Source organism: Pseudophryne corroboree, chromosome 8 (genome assembly GCF_028390025.1).
Source record: "Pseudophryne corroboree isolate aPseCor3 chromosome 8, aPseCor3.hap2, whole genome shotgun sequence".
NCBI classification, from domain to species: domain Eukaryota; kingdom Metazoa; phylum Chordata; class Amphibia; order Anura; family Myobatrachidae; genus Pseudophryne; species Pseudophryne corroboree.
This window is the reverse complement of record NC_086451.1, coordinates 314,731,369-314,743,755: the sequence shown is the minus strand read 5'-3', so window position 1 is coordinate 314,743,755 and position 12,387 is coordinate 314,731,369. Positions and strand designations below refer to the sequence as shown.

The 12,387-nt window shown below is 42.0% G+C and overlaps 1 protein-coding gene across 6 annotated transcripts in view; it reads left to right on the top strand.

Annotated features, from left to right (window-relative positions):
- The window catches only part of AFF2 (ALF transcription elongation factor 2), a 741,379-nt gene that overhangs the window by 462,595 nt on the left and 266,397 nt on the right, over nt 1-12,387 (top strand). The window lies entirely within an intron of this gene.

Genomic DNA, 12,387 nt, shown 5'->3' with positions numbered 1-12,387 from the left:
TGATGGGATCCCGGCGCACAGTATACCGGCGCCGGGATCCCGACAGCCGGCATACCGACACTTATTCTCCCTCGTGGGGGGTCCACGACCCCCCTGGAGGGAGAATAAAATAGTGTGGCGTGCGTAGCGTGGCGAGCGCAGCGAGCCCGCAAGGGGCTCATTTGCGCTCGCCACACTGTCAGTAAGCCGGCGGTCAGGCTCCCGGCGCCGGTATGCTGGTCGCCGGGAGCCCGACCGCCGGCATATCGTAGTGAACCCGTTGAATTGAGTAACTTATGCAGATATGATATGCAAAGTACCTAACCATTATTATTTCCTGAATAAAGTGGTACTCATTTTGTAGGCGAATACACCTGCAATTCCACATTAAAGAAACCTACATAGCTTTCACTCACTTTGATGTTCTCCCTGCTACTTCCTCACATATTTTTTTTATATATCAGCAAAACAAATCAGAGCAAAGATCCCAAGAATTGAAGTCACTCAAAACAAATCCTAATTTTTAAACGAATTTCCAAATTTTGATCTGAAATTCGTCATAATTGCATCAAATTGAATTTCTGGGATTTATACAATTGTGATTTAAGACAAAATGGCTAATTTATATGTTGACTATCTTGATAAATAAGATTGAACTTCACAAACATCACCAGTTTGTGTCACTGTCCTTTGCAAATGAATGTGATTTTGTATCTACTGGAAATAGAGAATGTTAAATACAGAAAGTTATTATGCTTTTGTATACGTATGCTGGTTAATGCAACTAATTTGTAACAAGTGAGTTTATTTTTTATTGCTGAAAATCAGAGCTTTCCTTCATTTCCTTTTCTACAATCAGAACCGGACTGGCTACCTGGCACTTTTATCAAATTGCAGAAGGGCCGATGGCCTGATTGGCCAGTCCAACATCATAGATCAATGTGTTCGGCACATGGAGACAGGGGCTGGCTGAGCAGTGCAGTCTCCTGGAGCTCGGCTCGACTGCCCGGCACACAAAGACATGGGGACGTGTTGCTAAACCACACCCCCTTGAGCCATGACCTCAACCCCTGCACACACTGCGTGACTACAATGCCAGGGCTGTATCAGAGCCCCAGTCTGTCCCTGTCTGCAATAATACTTGGTAGGCAACAACAACTGAAATTATTATGTTACTTCCCTGAAGCAGTGTTGTTGCATTATTAGAGGAATAACAGGAAGGTAATTGCAATATTTGCAAAACATACTATCAATTAATCAAAATAACTGAGTGCGGTATTATTTAAGGGTTTATACCAGTGCGTACGTCACTTCAAAATCCTTGACTATTTTAAAGCTGAATTGCTAGAAGTTTTTCAATAATATAGAACAATAATATGGTGCTTTCTACTGACCAGTTTCTTAGATTTTCTTAATGGTACATCTCAGGCCCTGGTCCCCTCCCTAAAAAGTAAGGTGATAACATCATACAGAAAAATTGTGCTGGGGACCGAAACCCACGTTTAGACTAAAACTACTGGTGTTTCGCCAAGAGAGGAGGAGAGAGGCAGGTACCAATAACCTAAGGGGCCCGTGAGAGCATATTTCACTCATCTTTACTGACATGCTATGTACAGTGCCTTTTATGGACCTTACTCTCTGCAGGACATATGACTGTAGCTTACTTATTTTATACTAAAGTTCAGGACCCTCCATATGTGGTTCTAAAACTTGTAACTAGATTAAGTGGTTCCCTTTTAACATCATAGTCTGTTCATTTGAAATATAGGAAAACAGACATTCAAAGATTATCAGATTTATTGGCAAATACAATTTCCAGGTAAAACCAGGGTCATGCACACATCACTGGGTAAAACATACAGTAAACCTGTATTACTTCTAAGCATAATGTCTTATATCTAATAGAGATAATAGAGATAATAATAAAAATACAGATATTCAGCATGCTTATAACAATCCGTTCTTGGTATTCTGCGTGTTGAGCATAGTTATACGAAGAATCACTGAAAGGCAGTAATGATTTTTATTAATGTTTCTGAAGAACTGGCGTAAATATAAGCGTTCCCATACCTGGATTATTTTATGTTAGAGTGACAGCAATACTGTCCTTTCGACAGTCTCCAGCACTGATGATAATGTCCTGATCTCTGTAGAGCACAGGATCAGCCTTGGTTAACAGTTACTTATTCCTCTTTTGAGACTTTCTAAGTTCCACTGGGTTTCTATGGGCTCCTCTGGGAGACTCTGGCTTACTATTATGTACTTTACGGTACATTTTATTACTTTATGTTGTCACAGTGTCATACACTATTATATGGCGCAAAAGCAACCCAGGGAGAAACAGCTCCTGGGAACTTCTTCAAATTAAGAAATTATGCAGCTGTTTGCAACATAGCCCTGTGTTCTCCAGAGATCCAAATATCACAGTCACAACTTGTATATCGGAAAAGCTGAGTATTGCTAAGGGTTGAGGAGAGAATTCAATGGAGAACATGTTCACATGCATTGTGGTAGAGAGTGCATCCTCAACACTGTACAGCGTCTCTGATGAAGTCTTGTGGTACTATAATGACATCTCTGTACTCGGTCACCATGTGTGGCTGTCATTACACTTGGGATTCTCCATCATGATATTCCTGCAGTTTTCCTCATAATCCCTTTTATAGTTTTGAAATGGAAATAGTACTGACATTTACACTTCTCCAGTTGATAATGTGCTTCCTTTTACTCTGTGTAACTATATTATATTAATAATATACTTATTTATAATATGTAACGTATATAATACACTTTTTTACACTCTTTGGGACATGTATACAAGACGGGCTTGGTTGCGCATCACGAGATAGGTTTAGCACTTCTCGTCCTCTTAAAACACCCTTTGAACGCTGCACACACTGAACCATCCATTCACCACTGCTCTGCTATATAGAACAGCAGTGCATGGTACATACCTGCCAAAGCTAACCCAGTTGTGACAAAGCCCTCAAATCATCGCAATCCTGCCTAAATTAGGACTCTTCTCATTATAGTTGATCAATTTTGCTATTTGTTCCCATATGGTTTTAATTATTCTGTTTTCATCTAGTTTTTCTGTACTGCCACCTGTATAACTGTACCCTAATGTGTTTTAATTATTCACTATTAATTTCTCAGAAGTCAATTATGACCCGGATTCTAAAGGTGCATGCACACGGTGAGATTTTGACTATCTTCGATTTTGACTTTGCGATTTCCCCTGAACTCCCCGGAGCCCTGAACCACCGATATTGACTATCTTTACTTGAGATTTTGTCTATGGGCCAAATTCAGATCTGATCACAGTAGCAAATTTGTTAGCTAATGGGCAAAACCATGGGCCTAATTCAGACCTGATCGTAGATGTGCTAAATTTAGCACATCTGCGATCAGTCTTCAGACATGTGGGGGGACACCCAGCACAGGACTAGTACGCCCTGCATGTCTGGCCTGACCCCCCCACCGCACAGGTACAAAAGCATCACACAGCGGCGATGCTTTTGTACTGGAAGAGTAGCTCCCTACCAGAACAGCTCCTGCGAGCTGGCAGGATCTACTCGTCGCTGTGAGGGTCGCAGCGGCTGCGTGTGAAATCACGCTGCTGCCACAGCCCACCTCCCCAATTGTCCGGGCACACCTGCGTTGCCCGGACCGCGCCCCCCAAACGTCGCCGGCCCACCCCCTCCCGCCCAGCGACCGCATCTGCCTGTCAATCAGGCAGAGGCTATCGCAGGGCTAAGACAGCTGTCGGCTTGCTGGCATGCGTCGGCACACTGCAACGCCGGTGCATGTACAGTTCAGACCTGATCGCTGCTGTGCTAAAATGCACAGCAGCGATCAGGTCTGAATCAGCCCCCATGTACACTGCAGGGGGGACAGATATAACATGTGCAGAGAGAGTTAAATTTGGGTGAGGTGTGTTCAAACTGAAATCTAAATTGCAGTGTAAACATAAAGCAGCCAGTATTTACCCTGCACAGAAACAAAATAACCAACCCAGATCTAACTCTCTCTGCAAATGTTATATCTGCCCCCCTGCAGTGCACATGGTTTTGCTCATTAGCTAACAAATTTGCTGCTGCGATCAGATCTGAATTACCCCTCTAGGTGAGATTTTGACTATACTATGTACTAGATAGTACACAATATAGTCAAGATTGACTTACCTGCACAGCCTATCTTCCTTTGCGATACCTACCCCACAGTAGCGTGCATCGGTATCGCAAGCTGTGACACATGGGCCCTCATTCCGAGTTGTTCGCTCGCTAGCTGCTTTTAGCAGCATTGCACACGCTAGGCCGCCGCCCTCTGGGAGTGTATCTTAGCTTAGCAGAATAGCGAACGAAAGATTAGCAGAATTGCTACTAAATAATTTCCTGCAGTTTCTGAGTAGCTCCAGACTTACTCCTAGATTGCGATCAGCTCGCTCCGTTTAGTTCCTGTTTGACGTCACAAACACGCCCTGCGTTCAGCCAGCCACTCCCCCGTTTCTCCAGCCACTCCTGCGTTTTTACCTGGCACGCCTGCGGTTTTTTGCACACTCCCTGAAAATGCCATGTTGCCGCGCAGAAACAACCACTTCCTGTCAATCACACTACGATCACTCGAGCGTTGAGAAAACGTCGCTCTAGCCTGTGTAAATCTACTAAGTTTTGTGTTAAATAACTAAGCGCATGCGCGCTGCGTACCATGCGCATGCGCATTTTCTACCTAATCGCTCCGTTGCGAGAAACGGCAACGAGCGAACAACTCGGAATGACCACCATGGTGCGATTTGCACTAACTTTCCTTATAGAAATATATAGTCGAAATCATAAGGTTACATTACATTGCACCATGTGTATGCAACTTAAGAGATTTTAGGGCTAAACTTTCTATTCAGCACATTTCAGATCCGCCATGCAGTCTTAAAGGGGCAATTATATTCAAAACAAACCATACCTGTACTTGTATTGATTACAATGTCCCCTTTAAATTCAGTGGTCGAAACCGCTGAGAATGCAGCAGCATTGAAAAGTGCCATATTCTGTAGTAAATTTAACCCATAGACTTCAAAGAAGGACATAACACCAGTATCACAGGGATGTCAGAGTTCATTGTGTTTTTTCTAGCTCTGAAGGTGTGCAATCTCTTTCAGCAGTATTGTGATTGGCATAAGAGCCTCTGATAAACTTCCCTTTATTCTTCCCATTACCTTCCTACTCTATCATATTGCTTTTGTTTCTTTTGTACGTACCTGAAAGCTGTATACATGTAACAGTGCTGACCCTTTCAACATAACTTCACTGTTTTTTTTCTTCAATAAAGACACTATCCCGTTCAGTGATTTGATCAGTAACAATTGTAAAGTGAGTGCTTTCTTCTGTCACCTTCCTGCACCCTTGTTCTCGTAATCCTCTTCTCAGTGTCCTCACCTGCTGAACTCCACTAATTCCTTTGATATATTTATCGTAGCAGCTGAAGCTTTAAAGCTACACTAATGGTGAGCACAATAGTTGTGTCAGTGCGATAAATACAGCAGCAGGAGATATAAATACTGTATAATCCATCTGCGTCCAATAAGATATAATGCATCATTACTCAAATACACATGTATGAAATGAATATGACAAACTTGTATGTATTTCTTTGTAAATATAAGGTCAGCCCTTGTACCCAGATCTGCTAGTTAAAGAGACATATTTATAGGAGACCTGTAATTTAAATATATTTGCTTCATTAATATGAAACAGCATCATCATATACACATATGTATGTTCCCTGTATCATCTATTTGCATGTGATGCCGGAGCATGTTAATATGTACATACTACAGATGTGTTCCTTCTCATACATCATTTCTGCAGTTATGCCCCTCGTGGCACACCATGCCCCGTGAGACTCTGCTAGCAGCGGGCGTCTTTTTTGCAGAAATTGCATCTTCACCACAACACAAGGACACAACAGGAGACTGTGCTGATTAATTTGATATTAGACACTTATATATATCTGTGTGACTGAGGCTCTGAATCTACACATGAAGTGCTACGATGCAGCTGCCAAAGTTACATTGTGCTTCATATGCAAACTCAGTCGCACACAGATATAGTGTTGTATATCAAATTAATCAGTCTCCTGGTGCGTCCTGGTTGCATTGTGTTGTGACTAAGACACATTTTTGACAAAAAAAAAAAGATGCCCAACGCTAGTGGAGGTGCACAGGACCGGTCAGCTCACTCACGCCATGGGGATGTGTTCGGTGACCGGGATGCCGGCAGTCATGTGACCTATGCCCAAATACCAACATAACTCAGGAGACTGGCTCTGGAACACCAACAGCCAACAACCTGAAGGTAAGTATTGGGTTTCGGGAAGGGGGGGGGGGGGGGGAGGTAAGGGTTAGGTACTGAGGGGGGTGGTTAGCCCCAGCCGACATCCTCAAGGGCTAGCATTAACCGCCACTCCCGGAGGTTTAGCGTTAGCCACCACTCCCAGTGGGTTAGGGTAGGGTAAAGATATTTACACCCACCCCAATCCGATGTGGGGATCTTCAGTGTCGGGATGCCGCGGTCGGTCAAGTGATCGCCAGCATCCTGACCACCGGTATTTCATACCGAACCCCTGCCAGACATCACCCGCTGCATGGCGTATTGAGGCTAGATATATGGGAACACAGATACATCTGAATAAGAAACATCCACAGAGAAATGAAGATGATGATGGCAATAAAATGGAGCAAAGGAAATTCTGGCTGAGGAATGGCTTCTCAGGCTTCCACTGCTGAAATGTCATTTCACCAACACTTTTTTTCTACACCATCATATAATTAAAATGTATTGTGACAAAATCACAGGTGCTGGTTGGAATGGATTGAAAAAAAATCCTTTAGCTTAGCGCATTATCAAATCTTTATGTTAATCAATTAATGAAAAATGGTAAAATTGCTTGTCTATTAAATAACAGCCTATGGGCTGATTCAGAAGTGTATGCAATGCCAGTGATCAAGTAGTTGAGCAATGATTTGCTATTGTGTATGCGCAAAATATTCTGAATACCTCTACGGCGCAAGTGTTAACCGGAGTACGCACATAGGCGCTATTGTATACAGCAGAACTAGTATCAGAGCACGATAGGCAACAGTGATGGGCATTCCTGGGTTGTGTCTGGGAGGTGACCCAAAGGGAACACAAAAAAATCTGTCTTGGGGGAGTGTTATAGGATTATCGTGGGCGTATATCCCTGCAAGCGGGTTTCATTCTCCAGAGCATAGTGGCTTCCACAGAGGCAATGTTCAGACAGAGACAATGCACCTGCCATAGACAGGTGCAAGTGCCGATGGTGGATGCAATGGTGGGCCACTGGTTAATGCAACGGTGGACCAATGTGGATGCAATGGTGCGCCAATGGTGGATACAATGGGCACTAGAATAGATGAAGCAGCTGCCATCTCTGAATCAGGCCCAATATGTTCATCTTGGTTTGAGTTGCTCTGCTGAAACATGTGAAGTGGATCTTTCACCTTCCCTAAGCGAGGGCTTTACTGCATCTCATCAAGAACAAAGACACTGGTTAGTGGTGAGGATGTGAGGAAGTTGTGGAGTTATTCAGACACATGAGAGAGTCAGAGGAAGAGATTTGGAAAATTGCTCTAGAAGAAAATATGGTGTAATTATGTGCATAGCCAGAACTTTGTGTGGCCCATATCAACATTTTAAAGGGGCTCCCACCTCAATGTTTCTGGGAGACACCTCCCTCACAGCGTTTCTTCAGTTTGTACCCCATAGAGGTGCCCTTGTTAATTTTCCACATAATTTGCCGATGGAGACATTTCAAGTGCTCCTTTCTTATTGACAGCTATTGAATCTGACATGACAGTCACAAATCTGCAGGGCCTTCAGGGCTGAGAACATTAAGGGTTACACTGTTAGTGTAAATACAGGGGAGGAAGGGTCGGGCACCAACTAGATACTAGCTAAGGTGGAAACTTCCTAATGCAGGAAATTCTACTTTGATTGGAGAATTCTTAATCTCAGCACACCTTCCATTATTGGGACAGTCCGAATCTCAGAGCTCAGTTGCCCCTCAGCTCACCTTCTCTCCGAAAAGTGATACCAGAGGCTCTGTGGTGGTTCTCCAGGCTGCAGGATGATGTTCCCGGCATCCTTCAGTCCAAATACAGGCCAGCTGCTTGCACACCCCTAGTTATGGCCCTGTAATTAATTGTTACGGGTTACAGCACCTATTTTCTCTGCTCAGTCTTCGTGTTAAAATACTTATTGGCTGATAACAGGGCTACCTGTTAAGGGGGGTACACACGGAGAGTTCCGTGTTTAAAATCTAAGCAATCTGCGCCCCCACGCATCGCTCTCGCTGGTGCTAGATTGAGCCTGCATGAAGGCTCAATCTAGCGGTTCGCTCACTTCACCGTTGTGTGAAATGAGCAGCCTCACGTCCGTCCCCCTCCCCTCGCACAGCACATTGCGCTGTGCTGAGCGGGGGAGAGATGCGTGCCTAGCTGTCTGTGTTAAGATCGCTCAGCACATCAGTACCCCCCTTCCCTTTAGATGTAGAAGTAATAAGTGAATGCATTAGTTGCCGTGTAGATTGTGTTCTTTTGATTTACTGAGTTTGTAATTACCCATTACTCCACATATATGTAAATAAATATAGATGTTACTGCAAAGTGCAATGTAATATGCTGGCACTATATAAGTAGATATTAATAATGTTAATCATACTAAGGGTAGCTTTTTGTAAAATGCAAATATCTATTGGTAGCTATATAATAGTCCTGTCTCCGTCATGTGCAGTGAGATCAGAGGTGCACACCATAGGCACACGCCCCCCCACCCCTCCCCCAACAGCTCCCGTGGGATGAGACAGACCAACAAGAGAGAGGAGGCCCTCAACGGGATATGTATAGCGGGGAAAGGGCAGTCTATGGTGGAGGAGGCAGTTCGGTGTAGATTGGTCCATTTACTAGTAGCTAATATTAGAATTATTGAGCTGTGCATACATTAATTAACATAGACAAAATAGTATAATACTTTTATCTCAGTAAATGTATTATCAGAATAGACTATTCTGTGATTTTAATATGTCATGAGTATTAATGTTTTCAAATCATGCCCATAGCTTGTTAGCATGCAAACAGATCATCTTAGCCCATTTGGAAGATTTTGTTCTTGGCTAATATAGAATCCCCCTTACATTAAGCCTCAATAGCACAAAATCACATCCAATTTCAGCTGCCTGATTCTTTTAAATGTTAATTTTCACACACTCTGTGAAGCATACACCGATCATTATGCAAAATAGTGACTGTTTTTTAACCTTATGATGTTCCCAAGACACTTCTCTGGAACTTTTAGTGAAGTCCTGAATGTAAAAGGTCCATGCATTCACATACAAATTATGCAAAGTGAGAAGTGACATTTTATTAGAACTTATGAAAACGGTATTTCAGGCTGAGACGCATGTGAAATCTTAAAGAGTTTTTACTGGTTATTTTAAGAATCAACACCTATGATTAATCAAATGTCCTTTTAAAGACTCAAAATAGGTTTGTGTATCAAATCACATCCAACATTAATTAATACTTGTCTTTCACCTGTCAAAGTGCTCCTGTATTACTTTCCTTTAGAACCATGTCTCTTTTAATTTTAGATTTATATGGATAGCGCTCTCCTTTCAAAGTCTACAGATAGGTCAATTTGTGGGAATTGTTGAACTCGAGCATTTCCAGAAGGAAGCAGGATTCTGCTCATAGGACTTTAATTATAGTTTGCCTGTCAGTTAAACATTAAAATCCAATTGTTCTTCACAATTTATCAATATTTTAAGAAAGGGTGTCTGGCTAGATGGTCTCTTGGTTTTTGAGACTCATAGTTATGTGGTTAATTTAACTGTTTCATTCAAGAAATATAAAGGGACAGAAATTGGGAGAACTATTTTATTTATTTATTATCCATGTCATCTATAGTATCTCCAATATGCGCTATAATTAGACCATCTTTCACCACACACTTCCATAACTAGTGCATACATTCCAAACTTTTGTTGTGACCCAATGATTAGTATGAGCTGACTTACTTGCAGATGTGAGCAGTGTGGCTTTATGAGACATGAGACGCTGAGGATACTGTGGATTGTCTTTTTGTTCATAGCCCCATAGAACTGTGCATAAGACTTCATGAATCCGGGGCAAGATATAGCCAAAGGGGGGGGGGGGGGAGTTCTGATGCCATTGCCTGTGCTTATATACCATTGCAATGGCAACTTGCAGCCTAGTGAGTTACAGTAATTGGATTGATCCCTATGTACTGTATGTAGATATCAGCTGTAAGCTTCATATAAACCCTACCTTCAGTCAGATCTGCTTTTCTAGACCTTCTGTTGTTTTTCACTACTGCTATAATGAGACTTTCCTTTTAATCTATATGTTTCAAATAACTCTTCATGCAGTAAACTGTGTCCACCCTTTATCCCCATTTCCCCCAAGCACCTATTTTCTTCCTATACCTCTTATACCTACCTATATATCTCCTTCCTTCCTCTGCCCCTTCTCCTTTCTTTCTTTCCCCGTCTGGTTTATAAATCTCAGATATTCCTCCTCCTACCCAAAGCCTCTCAAACACCTGAAAGTGGATATGGATGGCCCACTATGTATTTGAACTTTGTGCACCACCACTTGTCCTATGACCTCACTGCTTCTTGTGACCCCAGCTACCATTAGCTACTCCCCTTTACAGTATTTGTTGTTTTCAGTTGTTCTTACAGTTTATGTATTTTGGTCTTTACAGTGGGGCAAGTAGAAATATTTTCTTATTGGTACTGAGTGCCAAAAATGGGCGTGGTCATGTGTTCAGAGGAGTGTGGTCACTAGTGGGAGTGGCTACATGACACTAGCGGTGTGGCCACATGACACAGCCCCTTTTCCTTGCACTCTGGAGGCAAAGCTAGAAATATATATTATTGCCCCCAGTATAATAAATATATATATAGTAATGCCTCCATTATAACAGGAAAATATACTGTATTAGTGCCCCTGGTATAATAGAAATATATAGTATTGCCCTTATAATAGAAATATATAGTAGTGTCCACATTACAATAGAAATATATATGGTAGTATCCACATTACAATAGAAATATAAAGTAATACTCCCATAATAATAGAAATATATACTAGTGTCCACATTATATTAGAAATTAATCACCCCACACAGTGAAGCCAGAGACATGCCCAGCAACCCAGCCTGTGAAGAACAAAAGCCGCTCAGTGCCGATGCATCACTTGAGCCGAGTGAATGGAAACAGCTGTACCGCTGATCCCAGTAAGGGACACCACGGGAAAGTACAATCAGGCTCCTCTCTTCACATCAGCCACAGCCGCCAGAGGAGGAAGCGTGATGTGACATCATGATGTCACCGCCGCACTCCCAGTAACCCTGACAAAGTGGGAGACACCGTCATGCTGCCAAGCACCATGGTCTTTTTGCTTTGTAGCGCATTATAATTGTGGTAATGGCAGTCATGGGTGCAAAGTGAATGCAGGTGGTCCTGCATACCTGCTGACAAATTCTTAAGGGTACTCCATACCCGAGCGGACCCACATACTTGCACCACTGAGTCTTTATCAATTTCTCTACATGAAAGATGAAAAGAAAACAGAATGTCAAGGTCATGGAGGTGCACCCTAGAATGAAAGCATTCTCACAAAGCCCATGACAGACAGACAGACAGACACATACCTTTAATATATGGAGCATATTCTAAGTTACAAATAAGTTACATTATATTTTTTTACAAATATTCTTCTATTAAAATGAGTAGAGTAAAAGGGGGGAAAAAATTATCCAATCAATATACCATAACATATTAATGAAAGGGGATGGGACCGCATCCCAATACACGTTTAAACTTCATTTCTAACCAACAGTGTGCTCCATATATTACAGTTCTGTGTTTGCTTAAGTTTTGATTCTGGATACTGTGAATATGTAAAATTTTTATATGTTGTGAATATGTTGCATTTTTAGAAGTCTTCTCTATGGAAGTTAGAAATAATAAGGAATGTAAATGGAACCACAGGTTTTGCCTGTCCTGTATTAAATTGTCCAGTTACCATGGCACAGTAATTGGAACTTGGAAAATTAAGCTCTCGATTGAAGTTGTAGGAAATGTAACACTGATCTGCTGCAGTGAACTCTTAAGCTAAGGTTGTTCAGTGAGGAGTTCCTAATTGAAATAATATACATAAAGTTAAACATCTATGTGGATTGTTACTCTAAATGTCAGTGAATATTACGCCTGCTGGAAATGATGGGACATACTGTATTAGCCCCAAGTTTTGTGTTTGAACATAATATACAGTAAATAGTGTTTTTAATTATTTGATACAGTACAGAA